This window comes from Nomascus leucogenys, chromosome 9 (genome assembly GCF_006542625.1).
Source record: "Nomascus leucogenys isolate Asia chromosome 9, Asia_NLE_v1, whole genome shotgun sequence".
In the NCBI taxonomy this organism is placed as follows: Eukaryota; Metazoa; Chordata; class Mammalia; order Primates; family Hylobatidae; genus Nomascus; species Nomascus leucogenys.
In genome coordinates this window covers 36,519,840-36,537,928 of record NC_044389.1, presented here as the reverse complement: position 1 = coordinate 36,537,928, position 18,089 = coordinate 36,519,840, and the positions used below count along the sequence as shown (strand labels likewise).

General features: G+C 40.0%; 1 protein-coding gene across 1 annotated transcript in view; it reads right to left on the bottom strand.

Annotated features, from left to right (window-relative positions):
* Positions 1 to 5,172: 5,172 nt before the first annotated feature.
* CENPC (centromere protein C) overlaps positions 5,173 to 18,089 on the bottom strand; it is a 91,759-nt gene continuing 78,842 nt past the window's right edge. The window contains exon 20 of the mRNA XM_030818855.1: positions 5,173 to 6,289. The gene's annotated coding sequence lies outside the window, so the exon portion shown is untranslated. The remainder of the gene's footprint in view (positions 6,290 to 18,089) is intronic.

Genomic DNA, 18,089 nt, shown 5'->3' with positions numbered 1-18,089 from the left:
AATATTAAAAAGTTAATGGAAAACTATCTGAATTTCTATGAGGCTGTAACACAAAGGGTTTACATTCTTCTTACATGAAAGTTTGACTCCTTACACTAAACAAAGAACTCTGACCTTCTGACAGACTGCTTGAAGACAAAGAGAACATGGAATGGCTAGTGAAGAAGAAAGTCAAATCACAAGTTATATCCTTACCTCCAGTTGCAGAAGCAAGTATAGTAGAATGTCTTCACTGATATATCATACACTAATTTTATCTTAACTACATCCTCTCTCTTTGCACTCTTTTGCAGCACAACTAATAAATTTGGTGCCCTGTTGGTAATGAACATTACCACTCAATCCTTGCATTGAAGAATATTGACATAGGGTTGTAATAGCACTGAAAGAAGAACTGAGATCACCTAATTAGATTGCCCTCTTTTAGACAGGAAGGGTGTGTTTATATTATTATGAATATTTACATTGATTGGAATAATTTGAGGAGTTTACATTTGGGAAGATAGATGTACATGGCTATTTGGCAGCCAAAAGCATGACTGTAGTACACATATATTTGAGCTTTAGCAGCCTGACTATTCCCATGATTCCCAAAAGCCCAAACGACTGTAGTCCCTCTGCCACTGGGTGTGGTCTTCACAGTTTTGGGCATTGGATAAAAAGATGTGAGGGACCTGAAGGTAAGATCAATGAAACAGCAACAGTGACAATAGAGGCAGTGGCGGGGGTGGGAGGGGCGGTAGAAGCATCAGTAGTGGCAGATTTTACTCTTTAGCTCCATGTATAGACAGGCATCATCCTTTATCGAGCTTAGTTCACCAACTCTATCCAAATACTATTATCTATCCACTAACCTTCTAATCAATTCCACTTCTGCTTTATGAGAATTTGTTTAACAACAGCAAAGAAACCCAACAACTCTATTTACTGTGTTATCATAAAAATATAAATATGTATCATATATACATATATGGTGTATACATATATGGAAAAATAATGCCTGACATACACAGCAAATATCAAGGAAAGATATTTTGAGTTTCACATGTAGTTACTTTGCATGTTTTAAAAACCCTAAAGATACGTACTTGTTACATAGCAAATCCCCTTTTTTCCTTTATCCAGACATCTCACTTGTCTGCCTCAACTGTGTGCCAATGTTCTACACCCCATCCGGACCAGAAAGGCATTTGCAGAGAGATAAGTTGTCAACTCTGTGTACTCCTGAGTATGCGAGTTTCCTCCAAATATTCTCTTTCTAGTTTACATTATAACACCTTTATCTTGTTTCCTTTCTGAATTAAAGGGGAAAAAGAGACTAAATAATCTCAGCTGACATAACCTGTGCTGCTTGACAAATTACGTCTCAGGAAAATTAATGATCCCTCCAGCCATAGGCAAGCTACTCTTCTTTTATAGTGATAGAATGAATGAACAATAGATGCTTTCTAAGCAATACTTGATAAATTTATGTGTTTACAGAGCATGCTTTATAACACTTACTCATGAGGTTCCACTTCTAATTGTACTATTTATAGTAGGATATAAATTGATCAAGGTTCAACAAAGTTGAATATTCACAGAAGAGATGGTTCATTCACACACACCCATGATACCTATTAACACAAGAAATTGTTTACAATCTATTACACATAAAACCAGTATCAAATATTCTCAAGTTAAGCATGGCACCAGCAGTACTGCCTTTCACAGACTGATTCAATTAAAATAGAAAAAAGAAAAAAAAATGAAAGTGAAAATGAAGTGAAAGAACCAAGTGGCGGCTGGGCACGGTGGCTCACACCTCTAATCCCAGCAATTTGGGAGGCCAAGGCAGGCAGATCACTTGAGGTCAGCAGTTTGAGAGCAGCCTGGCCAACATGGTGAAACCCCACTTCTACTAAAAAATACAAAAATGAGCTGGGTGTGGTGGTGCACTCCTGTAATCCCAGCTACTTGAGAGGCTGAGGCAAGAGAATTGTTTGAGCCTGGGGAGCAGAGGTTGCAGTGAGCTGAGATTGAACCATTGCACTCCAGCCTGGGCATTAGAGCGAGACTCTGTCTCAAAAAAAAAAAAAAAAAAGAATCGCATGGCATTGCATCTTTCCATGGGGTTAGGTACAAAAACCCACGCATAAGACAAAAATTATGTAGTCTAATTATTCTAAAAATTCCTTAAGTAATACACAAAGTGTAGTGCAGATTGCAGTGCTCAGCTACATAAATTGAAATCCACACAGCACTTGCAGCAAGTGTTTGATTTCAGTGAAGCAATGAAAGGCAGTGGTGGTTGAGAGTAGTGTCTGTTTAAAATCTTACTTCTATCACTTCATAGTTGTGAATTCTTGACATGTTGCTTTATCTTTCTTTTTCCTAAAATGCTGAAGAGGAACAAAAGCCATCTAACAGAGTAAAGGTACAATTAAATGAGTAAAGTCTTATAACATACTTAGGATTCCTGGCCATATTAGTCCATTTTCATACTGCTATAAAGAAATACCCAAGACTGGGTAATTTATAAAGGAAAGAAGTTTAATTGATTCACAGTTCTGCACGGCTGAGGAGGCCTCAAGAAACTTACCATCATGGGGGAAGGTGAAGGAGAAGTAAGTAACTTCTTCACAAGGCAGCAGGAGAGACAGACAGAGTGAAGGGAGAAGAGCCCTTTATTAAACCATCAGATCTCATGAGAACTCACTCACTATCATGAGAACAGCATGGAGAAAACTGCCCCCATGATCCAATTACCTTCCACCATGTCCCTCCCTCAATACCTGGGGATTACAATTCAAGATGAGATTTGGGTAGGGACACAGAACCAAACCATATCATTCCACTCCTGGCCCCTCCTAAATCTCATGTCCCTTTCACATTTCAAAACCAATCATGCCTTCCCAACAGTCCCCCAAAGTCTTAACTCATTCCAGCCCTAACCCAAAAGTCCAAATCCAAAGTCTCATATGAGACAAGGCAAGTCCCTTCCATCTATGAGCCTGTAAAATCAAATGCAAGTTAGTTACTTCCAAGATACAATAGAGTACAGGCATTGGGTAAATGTTCCCATTCCAAATAAGAGAAATTGGCCAAAACAAAGGGGCTACAGCCCCCATGCAAGCCCTAAATCCAGCAGAGCAGTCATTAAATCTTAAAGTTCCAAAATAATCTCCTTTCATTCCATGTCTTATATCCAGGGCATGCTGATGCAAAGCGTGGACTCCCATGGCCTTGGGCAGCTTCTTCAAGGGCTGGCGTTGAGTGCCTGCAGCTTTTCCAGGAACACAGTGCAAGCTGTGGGTGGATCTACCATTCTGGGGTCTAGAGGACAGTGGCCCTCTTCTCAGAGCTGCACAGGGCAGTGTCCCAGTAGGGACTCTTTGTGGGGGCTCCAACCCCAAATTTCCCTTCCACCTTGCACTAGCAGAGGTTCACCATGAGGGTTCCGCTCCTGCAGCAGACTTCTGTCTGGACATCCAGGTATTTCTATACATCCTCTGAAATCCAGGTAGAGGTTCCCAAACCATAATTCTTGAATTCTGTACACCTGGAGGCCCAACACCCTGTGGAAGCTGTCAAGGCTTGAGGCCTGCACCCTCTGAAGCAATGGCCTGAACTGCATCTTGGCCCTGGTTTAGCCCTGGCTAGAGCTGGAGCAGCTGGATGCAGGGCACCAAGTGCTGAGGCTGCACAAAGTAGCAGGGCCTTGGGTTCTGCTCAGGAAACCATTTTTACCTCTCAGGCCTCTGGGCCTGCCATAGGAGGGGCTGCCATGAAGATCTCTGACACGCCCTGGATAAATCGGCCCCATTGTCTTGGTGACTAACATTCAGCTCCTCTTCACATATCCAAATTTCTGGAGCCAGCTTGAATTTTTCCCCAAAAAATGGATTTGTCTTTTCTACCTCATGATCAGGCTGCAAATTTTCCAAACTTTTACACTATCACCTCTTAACACTTTGCTGCTTGGAAATTTATTCTGCCAGATACCCTAAATTATCTCTCTCAAGTTCTAAGTTCCACAGATCTCTAGGGCAGGGGTAAAATGCTTCCAGTCTCTTTGTTAAAGCATAGAATGAGTAACCTTATTTCAGTTCCCAATAAATTCCTCATCTCCATCTGAGACCATCTTAGCCTGGACTTCATCGTCCATATCACTATCAGTATTTGGGTCAGAACCATTCAGCAAGTCTCTAGGAAGTTCCAAATTTTCCCACATCTTCCTGTCTTCTTCAGAGCCCTCCAAACTATTCCAACCTCTGCATGTTACCCAGTTCCAAAGTCACTTTCACATTTTTAGGTTATTATTATAGCAGTGCCCCACTCTCTTTGGTACCAATTTCCTGTATTAGTTTGTTTTCACACTGTATAAAGAAATACCCAAGACTGGGTAACTCATAAAGGGAAGAGGTTTAATTAACTCAGTTCTGGGTAACTCATAAAGGGAAGAGGTTTAATTAACTCAGTTCTGGGTAACTCATAAAGGAAAGAGGTTTAATTGACTCACAGTTATCAATGGCTGGGGCGGCCTCAGGAAACAAAATCATGGCAGAAGGCAAAGGAGAAGTACCTTCTTCACAAGGTGGCAAGAGAGGCAGACAGAGTGAAGGGAGAAGAGCCCCTTATAAAACCATCAGATCTTGTGAGAACTCACTCACTATCATGAAAACAGCATGAGGGAAACCGCCCCCATGATCCAACCACCTCCCACCAGGTCCCTTCCTCAATACCTGGGCACCCAGGCCTGTGATGGGAGGGACTCCCATTATAATAGAATTTTAATAATCTCAATTACGATTCAAGATGAGATTTGGATGAGGACACAAAGCCAAGTCATATCACTGGCACACAGTAAATGTTCCTTAAAAGTAAATGGGACATGGCTAGGTGTAGTGGCTCACACCTGTAATCCCAGCACTTTGAGAGACCAAGGTGGGCAGATCACTTGGGGTCAGGAGTTTGAGAGGAGCCTGGCAAACATGGTGAAACCCCATGTCTACCAAAAAATACAAAAATTAGCCAGTTGTGGTGGCATGCGCCTGTTGTCCCAGCTACTTGGGAGGCTGAAGGGAAAATCACTTGAACCTGGGAGGTGGAGGTTGCAGTGAGCTGAGATTGAGCCACAGCACTCCATCCTGGGTGACAGAGTGAAACCCTGTCTCTAAAAATGAAAAAAAGAAAAAGTAAGTGGGGCAGACTCTATTTTCCAAAGATGGTTAAAAACCTACCCTATCAATTTTTCTTACAATGTCTTTGACATACCTCCAATTGAGGGTAGGGGTGTCTGCTCTTGAAACCACCTTTGCAAAATTGTTAGTAAGAAAATTATGACAGTGAAAGAGATCTGATCTAGCCCACCCTCTTCTTGCCTTTAGCTTTCAAGCTGCCTTAATTATTCCTGGGCTTATGCCAAGCTAACTTTAGAAGATAGCTTAAATAATGAGAGTCCCTCCTCAAAACTCAGCCTTTCTAAAGCTAATGAAAGGCCGTCAGTCTGGGAAAGGAGAGGAATCCAAATTCCGCTAAGGTATAGACACAAATGACTGCCAGCTGTTCCTGCAAATAACATCAGTATTATAGATTGACCTTTCGAGGTATCTTTTCAGAATTTTTTGCACGTCCGACACCCATAGCTCCACCTGGACCCACCAATCCCACTCCTGTGGCCCCACCCAGAAGCAATTAAATTCGAGGGCACCTTGGACTCCTTAGGATCTTAACTCCACCCTAACCAATCAGCAGCAATCCTACCCACCCCCAGCCTTTGCCCCAAATGGACTTTGAAAAACCCCTTACCTGTGAGCTTTCGGTGAAGATGATTTGGGTACTAACTCCATTTCCCACGTGGAGTGTCCTGCCTTGGTCTACTAAATTCTTTCTTTACTGCATGCCATGGTCTTTCTTTGTGCAGCAGGCAGGAAGAACCCCTCAGGTGGTCACGTCCTCTTCTCTTGAATTTAGGCAAAATTGTTGTAATAGCAAAAACAATTCCATATGACTTTATTATGTTATAGAAAGTGAGATAGCTTCCATCTGGTTATCTCCCTAACTCACTTTTACTACTCTGGTCCACCATTTCAGCAGTCTGAGTACAAAAAGGCTTCCATGGTGCAAGGAAGGCCAGGCCATGTGGAAAGTCCATGATCAGTTGTTCTAGATGTCAGTTCAGCTGAGATCCCAGAAGAGAGTCATGATCAACCACCAGACACATTAGTGAATAAAGCTTTAGATGATAACAGTTCCCAGCATTTGAATCTTCACAGCTGAGGCCTCAATGATCGTGGACTCACAGAGACTGTTAACATAATAAAACTGGCTGCTGGTTTTTAAAATTTATTTTATTTTATTTTATTTTTTTAAAGATCTCACTATGTTTAAGGAAGGAGACCACCCCCCCATATTGCCCTATGCCCAATTTCTGCCTCAAAGAAAAAGCAGGAGTTAAAGAAGAGACAAGACATAAAATCAGTCAGACAGCCCAGCACTGTATTCCAAGCCCAGCGTTGCATTCCAAGCCCAAGCCCGGTAGCTGAAGATCTAACCTAACTTGTTATGTTAATAGATTCCAGACAGCCTGGCGCTGCATTCCAGGCCTGGTAACTGAAGATTGACTCCCTTAGAGTTGTGAGCCCTTAAAAGGGACAGGAATTGTGCACTCAGGGAGCTCGGCATTTGAGACAGGAGTCTTGCTGATGCTCCTGGAGGAATAAACCCCTTCCTTCTTTAACTGGGTGTCTGAGGGGTTTTGTCTGCGGCTCTTCCTGTTGAGGGGTCTCACTGTGTTGCCCAGGCTGGTCTTGAACTCCTGGGCTCAAGCAATCTTCCCACCTTGGCCTCCCAAACTGCTGGGATTACAGATGTAAGCCACTATGTCGGGAAAATGGCTGTTTCTTTTACGCAGTAATAGATAACTGGAACAGTTTGCTACTAATATTAAGGTTTTAATAAAAATACCTTTTTGTATACCAGCATTATAAAAAATGCCTACACTAGAAAAGGAACACAAAACCATACATTCGCACCTACACCCACTTTAACGCATAGATATTGGGGAAAGCAAAAAGCATAAAGCAAAAACACCAGAAAAGTGACTGAAATGCCAGAAGAACACCAGAAAAGCATCCGAGAGTACATGTCAAAATCAGTGCTTCTTTGAAAAAAGGCCAAAAACTTTATGGACTACTTGCTACTTATTTTCCAGAAGAAACACCTTGGACACAAAATTTTTAGAAATTAGGATTAAATTAGAAAATTACATAGGAAAGATTAAACTTCAGAATTATGAAACAAACTGGCAAATAAATATGATTTATAAACAAATTGGGCTATAACTCATTACTTAAAAATCTTTAACCTAAAAATATATCTTAATCAAATTAAATGTTCATGAATGTGTTTTGCAAGAAAAAATAGTATATAAAAAGTAGATGGACTTCAAGTTTCTGTCTCACGTAAGAGGAGAAAAAAAAAAAGAGAGACTGAGAAAGACTCAGCTTAGGGCGGACACGATAGCTCACATCTGTAATCCTAACACTCTGAAAGGCTGAGGCAGGAGGATCTCTTGAGGCCAGGAGTTCAAGACCGGCCTGGGCAATATAGTGAGACCCCGCCTCAAAAAAAAAAAAAAAAAAAAGGAAAAGGAAATTAGCCAGGCATAGTGGCATGCAACTGTAATCCTAGCTATTCAGTAGGCTGAGGTAGAAGGATCACTTGAGCCCAGGAGTTAGAGGTTATACAGTGAACTATGGTGGCACTGTGAGAGGTACTGGAACTAGAATAACTCCGCCTTGAATAGGGGCTGGGTAAAATAAGGCTGAGACCTACTGGGCTGCATTCCCAGGATGAGATACGAGGTTGGCAAAATACCTCTTTATAGATCATAAAGGCCTTGCTGATAAAACAGGATGCTGTAAAGAAGCTGGCCAAAAGCCACCAAATCCAAGATAGCAACTAAAGTGACCTCTGGTTGCCCTCACTGCTCATTATATGCTAATTGTTATAATGCATTAGCATGTTAAGAGTTTACAAATGCCATGGCAACATGAGGAAGTTACCTTATATATCTAAAAGGGAAAGGAATCCTCAGTTCCAGGAATTGCCCACCCCCTTCCCAGAAAACTCATGAAGAATCCGCCCCTTGTTCAGCATATAATTAAGAAATAACTATACGTGTACTCAGCTGAGTGGCCCATGCTACTCCTCTGTCTATGGAGTAACCATTCTTTATTCCTTTACTTTCCTAATAAACTTGCTTTTGCTTTACTCTATGGACCCATCCTAAATTCCTTCTTGTGGTGAGGTCCAAGAACCTGCTCTTGGGGTCTGGATTGGGACCCCTTTCCAGTAACAGGACCATTGCACTCCAGCCTGGGTGACAGAGCGAAATCCCATGTGTAAACAAATGAACAAACAAAGAAAACAAAACAAAAAGATCTCATCCCAGCAACTAAGGCCCACTATTAAACTGAGAGTTAATCATAAGATTGTTTTCCTTTTCCACACCTGACCACCACCAAAATAGCGCTTCAGTATAATAACAGGGGGTTACAATTTAGAGCTACAAAACATAAACTCTATTTAGATTTCCTAGAGAAACTTTAATTTGAACTACAAAAAAAAAACTAAAATAACAATCATACTTTTAAAAAGACATTTCCACTGGTGTTCAGAAAAAACGTAGTAAATAAAAACCGCTTTTAAAAAGACATGTCCCCCTAAGATGAAGAAGGCAATGATGTTCCCTTTCACCACTCCAATTCAACATCCTACTGGAAGTTCTAGCTAATGCAATACAGCAAGAAAAGGAAAAAAGAGTTATACAAATTGGAAAGGAAGAAACAAAACTATCTTTGTTCATAGATGACATGACTTCGCTATGAAGAAAGTCCCCCAAAATAAAAAACTTCTGGAACTAAGAAACAATTATAGTAAGTGGGAGCTTAATTTTATGCATCAACTTGACTGGGCCACAGAGTGCCAAGACATTTGGCCAAAAATTATTCTGACTGTTTCTGTGAGGCTGTTTTTGGATGAGATTAACATTTAAATCAGTAAACTGAGTAAAGCAGATTCCCCTCCCCAGTGTGGGAGGGCCTCATTCAAATCAGTTGAAGATTTGAATAAAACAAAATGACTAACCACCAAGTAAGAGAATTATTTCACCCTGATGGCCTCTGAACTGGAACATCAGCTTTTTTCTTGGCTTCAGACTCAAACTAAACCATTGGCTCTTCCTGGGACTCACCCCTGCCACCCTTTGGACTGGAACACCACCATCTCCTAGGTCTCTAGTTTGCCAATTCACTGTGTAGATAATGGGACTTGCCAGCCTCCACAATCGCATGAATCAATCCCTTATAATAAATCTCTCTCTCTCTATATATATATATACACACACACACACACACACACACACAGACAAACACACACACACTCCTTGTTGGTTCTATTTCTCTGGAGGGCCCTAACATAGAAAGGTTGCAAGATACAAGCTTAATATGCAAAAGTCAACTGATTTCCTTTATCAATAATAGCATGAATAACTGAAATTTGAAACTAAAAACACAATACTATTTACATTCACACCAAAAGAAAAACTCAGGTATGAATTTAACAAAAATTAGATAGTATCTATGCAGAAAACAACAAAACTCTAATTTAAGAAATTAAAGGAGATATAAATAAGTGGAGAGCTATTCCATGTTGATGGATTAGAAGATTTAAGATAGTTAAGATGTACATTCTTCTCAAATTCATCTGTAGATTCAGTTCGACCTTAATATAAACTGCAGACTTTAGTAAATATATCAGTAATGGTTCATTATCAAATATACCACACTAATGTAAGATGTTAAAATAAAGGAAACTGTATGTGGGGTGGGAGGAGAGATAAACGAGAACTTTCTGTGCTATTTGCTCAATTTTTATGGAAATCTAAAACTGTTATAAAATATAAAATCTATTTTTAAAAAAAGGCCGTTCTATGGCTTCCAGAAAAAATGAAGTAGACATACTTTTCCCTATTCCCTCCACTAAGTACAGCTAAGATTCTGCACCGTATATATAAAACATGAAAAGACTCTGAAAAGTGGAAAGACAGAAGAACCAGGAACCTTGGGATCTGAGGAATGATATGACAGTGAGTTTCACAGATTTTCTGTTTTGCCTCATTTATCCTAAACTTGGCACTACAGAAGAAGGTTTCAAATTTCCAGGTACTAGACACAGCAACAGGCCCACATTTTTTAAAAAGTTCCAAAACAGCCTGCTCTTTCTAGCCACAGGATCAGGAAAGTGGCAGAACTGCTCAACTCGAGTCAAACAGCATAGAGAAAACACACAGCTCTATCCCCATTCCCATCACACAATATTGAGTCTAGACTTCCACCTTAGCCAGCTGTAACAAGACACTCCTCTTACCCTCCAGGGTGATGTTGGGCAAGGTTGAACTGGGATTCATGATTCATGATTTTAAGCCCAGCAGAAAGAGTGCCCTCCTTTTCCTTCATTGCCGGGGGTGGGAGGGGCGAGGGGGAGATCAGGTGGAGAAACCTAACTTCCACTCATAACCAGGAAGTAGTGAGACACCTCTCCCCCTTTATGCTGTGGTGACTTCAGTGAAGGCTAGGTGGACAGAAAGGGCTTTTATCACCCTACAAGCCACATGGAGAATACTAACAAGGCACCCCTGTGCCTCTGGGTAGTTAGTAGTGGAGGCCTAACTGGGAGCCTGAATTCTGAAACCCATCTAGCAATAATAAGGCAGCCCTCTTACACCTAAAGGGTAAATGGAGGCTGAGAAGAGAGCCTGGGTATCCATTCCCATCTTGTAGCACGAAGGAAGCAACCCCTTTCCCTGACTGCACAATGTCGGGTATGTACAAAGAGGTGTCAGAGTACTGCTAAACAGACTGAAATAAAATCCAAATGTAATAACAAAATATCCAAAATGTTCAGGATTCAAATGAAAATCACTCCTCATACCAAGAAACAGAAAAGTCTAAAATTGAATGAGAAAAGATAATCAACAGCCGCCACTGTCAGGAAGATTGAGATTATAGAATCTAACAAATATTTTAAAGTAATCATCATAAAAATGTTCCAAGGAACAATTACAAATTGAATTGAAACAAAAAATAGAAAGTTTCAGCAAGTGAAAAATGCAATGTCCCAACCAAAAGACGCCAATGTCAGGAAGATATAGATTATAGAATCTAACAAATATTTTAAAGTAACCATCATAAAAATGTTATGAGGAACAATTACAAAATGAGTCGAAACAAAAATTAGAAAGTTTCAGCAACTGAAAAATACAATGTCCCAATCAATTAATGGACTCAACAGTAGAATGGAAGGAACAGAGGAAGAAAATAGTGAACCTGAATACAGAACAATAGAAATTACTCAATATGCCAGGCACGGTGGCTCATGCCTGTAATCCCAGCACTTTGGGAGGCCGAGGCAGGCGGATCACAAGGTCAAGAGATGGAGACCATCCTGCCAATATGGTGAAACCCTGTCTCTATTAAAAGTACAAAAATTAGCTGGGTGTGGTGGCACGTGCCTGTAGTCCCACCTACTCCCAGCTACTTGGGAGGCTGAGGCAGAGAATCACCTGAACCTGGGAGGCAGAGGTTGAAGTGAGCCGAGATCCTGCTGAGGCGGAGGTTGAAGTGACCCAAGATCCTGCCACTGTGCTCCAGCCTGGCAACAGGGCAAGACTTCATCTCAAAAAAAAGAAAAAAAAAGAAATTACTCAATATGAACAACAGACGGAAAACAGACTGAAAATAAATACAGCATCTCAGTAATCTATGGGAATTTAACAACAAAAAAATCTAACATTTGTGTCATCAGATCCTAGAGGGAGAAAAGAAAGAGAGTGGGCTTGAAAAGTATTTGATGAAATAATGGCTAAAATATTCCCAAACTTAGCAAGATACATAAACCTACAAACTCAAGAAGCTGAACAAACACCAAACAGGATAAACCCAAAAAGTTCACATCAAGACAATTATTAAAAAACTTCTGAAAACCAAAGATAAATTAAAAATCTTGAGAGGCACAAGAGAGAACTGTCTCAAGTCCAGGGGAAATATTCAAATGGCAGTGCATTTCTCATCAGGAATGATGGAAGCCAGAATGAAGTGTCCCAGTGTTTTTAAATAACTGATAGAAAAGAACTGTTAACTTAGAATTCTATCTCTAGTGCAATATCTTTCAAAAATGAAGGGAAATAAAGACATTCTCAGATGAAAAAAAAATTTGTCACCAGCAGACCTATCAATAAAAGAACGGCTAATAAAATTCTTGAAATAAAAAAAAAAAATCTTGAAACATCAAGAACAAAGAACTACAAAGTGAGTAAGTATATGGGTAAATACAACAGATTTTGTTTTTCCACTTGCCTTTTATAAACTATGATTTAGAGCAAAAATTCTAATACTGCTATGGTTCTCAATTTATATAGAAGAAATATTTAAAAATCAGTTATATATAAAGGCAGGCAAAGGGATGTAGATGATGCTAAGATTTCTATACGCAAATATGTAAAGTGGTAACTTGTGTATGTATGTATAATAAATACTTTATTCTAGGTATTAAAATACTATATAAGCAGATAAACTAAAAATGCTACAGATAAATTAATTCTACAAAATGTTAAGCAAGCCACTAGAAGGGTGAAAAAAGATGAAACAAAAAACAGGGAACAAACTGAAAAATCAAAATAGCAGACAATAGCCTTTCCATATGAATAAATGCATTAGAAGTCAGCAGTCTAAATTTCCCAATTAAATGACAAAGATTTGGTGAGGTGTATTAAAACAAAACAAAAACAACCAACTGGGCACAGTGTCTCACGCTTATAATTCCCGGACTTTGAAAGGCTGAGGTAAGCAGATCACTTGAGTCCAGGAGTTCAAAACAAGCCTGGGTAACAAAGCAAGACCCTATCTCTATTATGATTAAAAACAATTTATTTTAAAAAACCACTCAGATCCAACAATATACTGTCTATAAGAAATTACCTTCAAATATACCAATGTGGGTAAACTGAAAGACAAGGAACGGGAAAAGATATCATTCATCTATTAATTAAAAGAAAGAAAGGCTGGTTATATTAGTATGAGATAAAGCAGACTTCAAAGAAAATTACCAGCAACAAAGAGGGACATTATATAATGTAAACATTATATGATAGAAACTTAAAAAAAGTATCTAAATCCTGCTCCTTCTGCAAGAAACTCTTGATACACTAGTAATAGTGGGAAACTTCCTCACCTTGATAAAGAACATAATAAAAAAGGAGCCAAGAAGACAGGGCAATCCCAAGCATGTATGTACCAAACAAATGAACTGTAAAATACGTGAAGCAAGCAATGATAGAACTGAAAGGAGAAATAGACGAATCCACAATTGTTGGAGACTTCACACTCCTCAATCTCAATAACTGATAGAACAACTAGGAAAAACATCAGCAAGTATATACATGAACTCAACAACACCATTAACAAACAGGATCTACTTGACATTTTTAGCAAATTCCACACAATAAAAGCAGAATACACATTTTCTTCAAGTACCCACAAACATACAAAAAAACAGGCAATATCTTGGGTCATAAAACAAACCTCAGCACATTTAAAATAATTACTATCATACACTGTATTCTCTGAATACAGTAGGATCAAACTAGAAAACAGTAATAAAACGTAACAGAAAAACTTTTTTTTTAAAATCTTGGAAACTAAACAATGCACTACTATAGAATCCTTGGTTGAAGAAATCTCAAGGGAAGTAAAAGATATATACATTGAGCTGAATGAAAATGAAAATACAACATAAAAATTTGAGACACATATAAAGCAGTGCTGAGAGGGAAATTTATAGTACTAAATGCATACATTAAAAAAGAGTAAGAGTCTCAAGTCAATAGTCTAAGCTGCTACCTCAATAACTTAGAAAAAGAAGACCAAAATAAACTCAAAAATAGCAGAAAATGGAAGAAACAAGAGCAGAAATCAATGAAACTGAAAACAAAAGACAGGAGAAAATCACTGAACAATAATAAGCTGGGTCTTTAATATTGACAAGTCTCTAGCAAAACTGGCAAAGATGAGAGAAGGCACCAATTACCAATACCAAGAACAAAACAGAGAATATCACTATAGACTCTGCAGAAAACAACAAAAAAAGAAAATATTACAAACATATCTATACACATAAGAAAAACCACATGATCATATCCACAGATGCAAAAAAAGCATTCAACAAGATTCAACACTCACTTGTTATTTAAAAAATTAGTCCTCAACTTGACAAAGAACATCTAAAAAAAAAACCTGTGGCTAACATCAGGTGAAGACTAGATGTTTTCCCCCTATAATTAGCATAAAGGGTAAAGATGTCTATTTTCACCACTGTTATTCAACATAAAACTGGAAGTTCTAATAGTGAAAAGCATTCAGATAGGACAGAAAGAAAATTGGCTCTGTTTGCAGATGACATGGTGGTCTAAGTAGAAAACCTTTAAAAACAAATCTTTGAAAAACAAAAACTTCCTAGAACTTGCAGTGACTCTAGCAAGTTTTCAGGATGCAAAAACTGACATACAAAACTCCACTGAGAGCCTGGTGAGGTGGCACACATGTAGCTCTAGCTACTCAGGACACAGGATACCAGAAGTTCAAGGCTACTGTGCACTATAGTCACACCTGTGAATAGCCACTGCACTCTAGCCTGGGCAGTATAGCAAGACCCCATCTCAAAAAAATTGTATTTATATACTCTAGCAATTAACCTGTGTAAGCTAAAAATTGTATTAAAAATACAGTATCAAAGAAATATCAAACAAAAGAGGCTGTATAATCCAATGCTATGACATTCTAAAAAAGGCACAATCTTGGAGGCTAAAAAGATCAGAGGTGAGGGAGATGGGAGGTATAAATAAGAGGAGCATAGAGAATTTTAAGGCAGTGAAACTTTTCTCTACAATACTATAATAATGGATACATGTCATTATACATTTATCAAAACCCACAGAATACCCAACACCAACTGAAAACTCTAATGTAAACTATAAACTGTGGGTAATAATGATGTGTCAATGTAGGTTCATCAACTGTAACAGATGAGCCACTGTGGTTCATGGTGTCGATAGCAGGAGAGGTGCATGTGCAGGGGCAAGCAGTGTACAGGAGCTCTCAGTACTCTCTGCTCCATTTTGCTGTGAACATAAACCTTCTCTAATAAATAAAGCCTATTTTTAAAATATGCAAGACACTCTGTGTGTTCCACAAAACCTAAGATATTTATTTACCTTCTAGCCCCTTTACAGGAAAATGTTGCCTACCCTGACCTTGTTATAAAGTTTCTGATTTCCTTTAATAAAGCTGTTTCCAGACTACTACTTTTATTCCTTCTCTGAAGCTTCAATTTACAATCTCAGAACTTCCTGAAGCTATTTTAATTTAATCTAGTGCATATCATGCAAGTTACATGTAAAAATCAGTAGAATATATTCTGATATCAGAGAGATAAGATACTTTTTAATGTAAAATCTTAAAAGACTAGGAAAGGTAAAATGCTGAAGAAATAAATCACAGAACACATACTATAGAAAAATTACCATTTACAATTCCTCAAAAAATATTTATATCTAAATCTAACAATACATGTACATGACTTTTATACTGAAAATACACAATACTAATGAAATAAATCAAAGATCTAAATAAATAGAGAAACATACCATCATATCAAGTTCATGGATTAGAAGACTTCAAGATAGCAAAAATGTCAATTTTTCCCCAAAATGATATACAAGTTTAACATAACTCATCAAAATCACAGAAGGATTCTTTGTACATAATGACAAAATTATCCAAATTTACATGAAAAGACAAAGGAATCAGAATACCTAAAACAATTCTGAGAGAAAACAAAATGGGTGGGCCACTATGCCCAATTTCAAGTCATACATAATCAGGACAGTGTTGTACTGGCAGAGAGGTAGACACAGATGAACAGAGAATCTGAGCACAGATTGCCTGGAATCTAGCTAGCTGCTGCTAATGAAACACTGCAGGTATGATACTCACCTTGCCAAGTGCATGGGAGCTGGGTGGGTTTACTACCACCTGCTACTCCCCATTCCCTATGTGAACTCTACTGTGCAACAGAGGCAGCTGTACTCCTACCTGTAACGTTACCCCGGCGGCCAGAAAAGTGCCCGCTGACCGCTCCTGGGACCACTGCTTGCCCTACACACAGAAAGTCAGAGTACACACTTACCTGACCGAGCCTCCACTTGGCTTTGCCCCTCTACCTGCCCTGGTAGCTTAACACAAACAATAGAAACTTTTGGGAGCACTATGGCACTGCCCATTGCCTGAGACACCAGAGTACCTTCCCTGGGTAACATAAAGCAAGCACAAATCTCACCAGCACCACTGCAGCTGGCACTCTTTGGCAAGCACCACCTCCTAGCTGGAGGCCAACCAACACAGTCCATTACAGCATATCTAGGTAGAATAACACAGTGCCAAGGAAGGGAAAAACCTGTGTGTGACTTCAGCTATCACCATTGCCTGTACCACCCTGGCTAAGTAGGAGGTCCTGAGTCTGTCCATGTGACCAGTTCGTAACTACTGCAACTGGCATCTGAGAAAGCAAACACACTAAGGCTATTTATTACCAAGGAGTCTCAGAGTCTATGTCACTCCCCTGCCACCCCCACCAGAGCTGGCCCTGGTAGCCACTGCTGGAAAATTTGAGGACAGCTCACATCACTGGATTCCTTGCAGACATTCCCCTGCACCAGCCTAGAGAGTGGCAGCCCCACTGGGTGGCTAGCCCCAGCAGAGCATTCACAGTGGTCTGGCTCTCAGGGACTCCCACTACTGAAGGAAGGGGGATTATACCATATCAAGGGAGCATCCCGTATGACAAAAGAATCCAGATGGCAGGCCTTGAGTTCCAGAACCTTCGTTTGTGGGAAGTTTCTTTCAGCAGAGGCACAGATGCAGTGCTGGGCTTAGCGTGGAAAGTCTGTAGCTCTACTTTGTCAGGCAGCCCTGATGCTCATGAAGGGTCTTAAAGAGACTTCTAGCCGAGTGCAGTGGCTCACGCCTGTAATCCCAGCACTTTGGGAGGCTAAGTCGGGCAGATCATGAGGTCAGGAATTCAAGACCAGCCTGGCTAATATGATGAAACCCCGTCTCTACTAAAAATACAAAAATTAGCTGGGCATGGTAGCGGGCACCTGTAATCTCAGCTACTCGGGAGGCTGAGGCAGGAGAATTGCTTGAACCCAGGAGGCAGAGGATGCAATGAGCCAAGATCACGCCACTACACTCTAGCCTGGGCAACAGAGCAAGACTCCATCTCGAAAAAAAAAAGAGACTTCTTTTCCCCCTTAATCTACCACTGCAGACAGAGCTGGGGCTTCTCCCCTGGGAGCTTCAGGTGGGTGCACCTTTAGATAGCCTTTCTGGAACACGTCAGGCTGCATCCCCGCAAGAAGAGTGCCCTCCAGGTTCAGGCTTGCATGTGGGGTAGAGTCACACTCCCTCTCTACTTGGAACACCAACGTTCCTGCAGATGAAGAGGTACCTGTCTGATCTGAATAGCCGGAACACTGGGTCAGGAGTATGACTAGGAGGTGGATCGCATTCCTGATGGCCTGGCAGTGGAACTGAGGGAAAGTCAGAGGGCAGAGTATCTATCTACTTCTTTTCCTTGGGATAGATACAGGCAAGGGTTGAAAAACTGACTATTGGGTGCTCACTACCTGTGCTCACTACCCTGGATGTGCTCGCGACCTAACTGTGCTCCCTACCTGGCTGCAATATACTCAAGTAACAAACCTGTACATGTACCCCCTGGATCTAAAATAAAATTTAATTTTTAAAAAAATATTATTTTGCAGCAACGTGAATACAGCTGGAGGCCATTATTCCAAGTGAGGTAACTCAGGAATGGAAAACCAAATACCCTATGTTCTCAGTCATGAGCTAAGTGAGAGGGAGCTAAGCTATGAATATGCAAAGGCATACAGAGTGGTATAATGGACTTTGGAGACTCAGAAGGGGGAA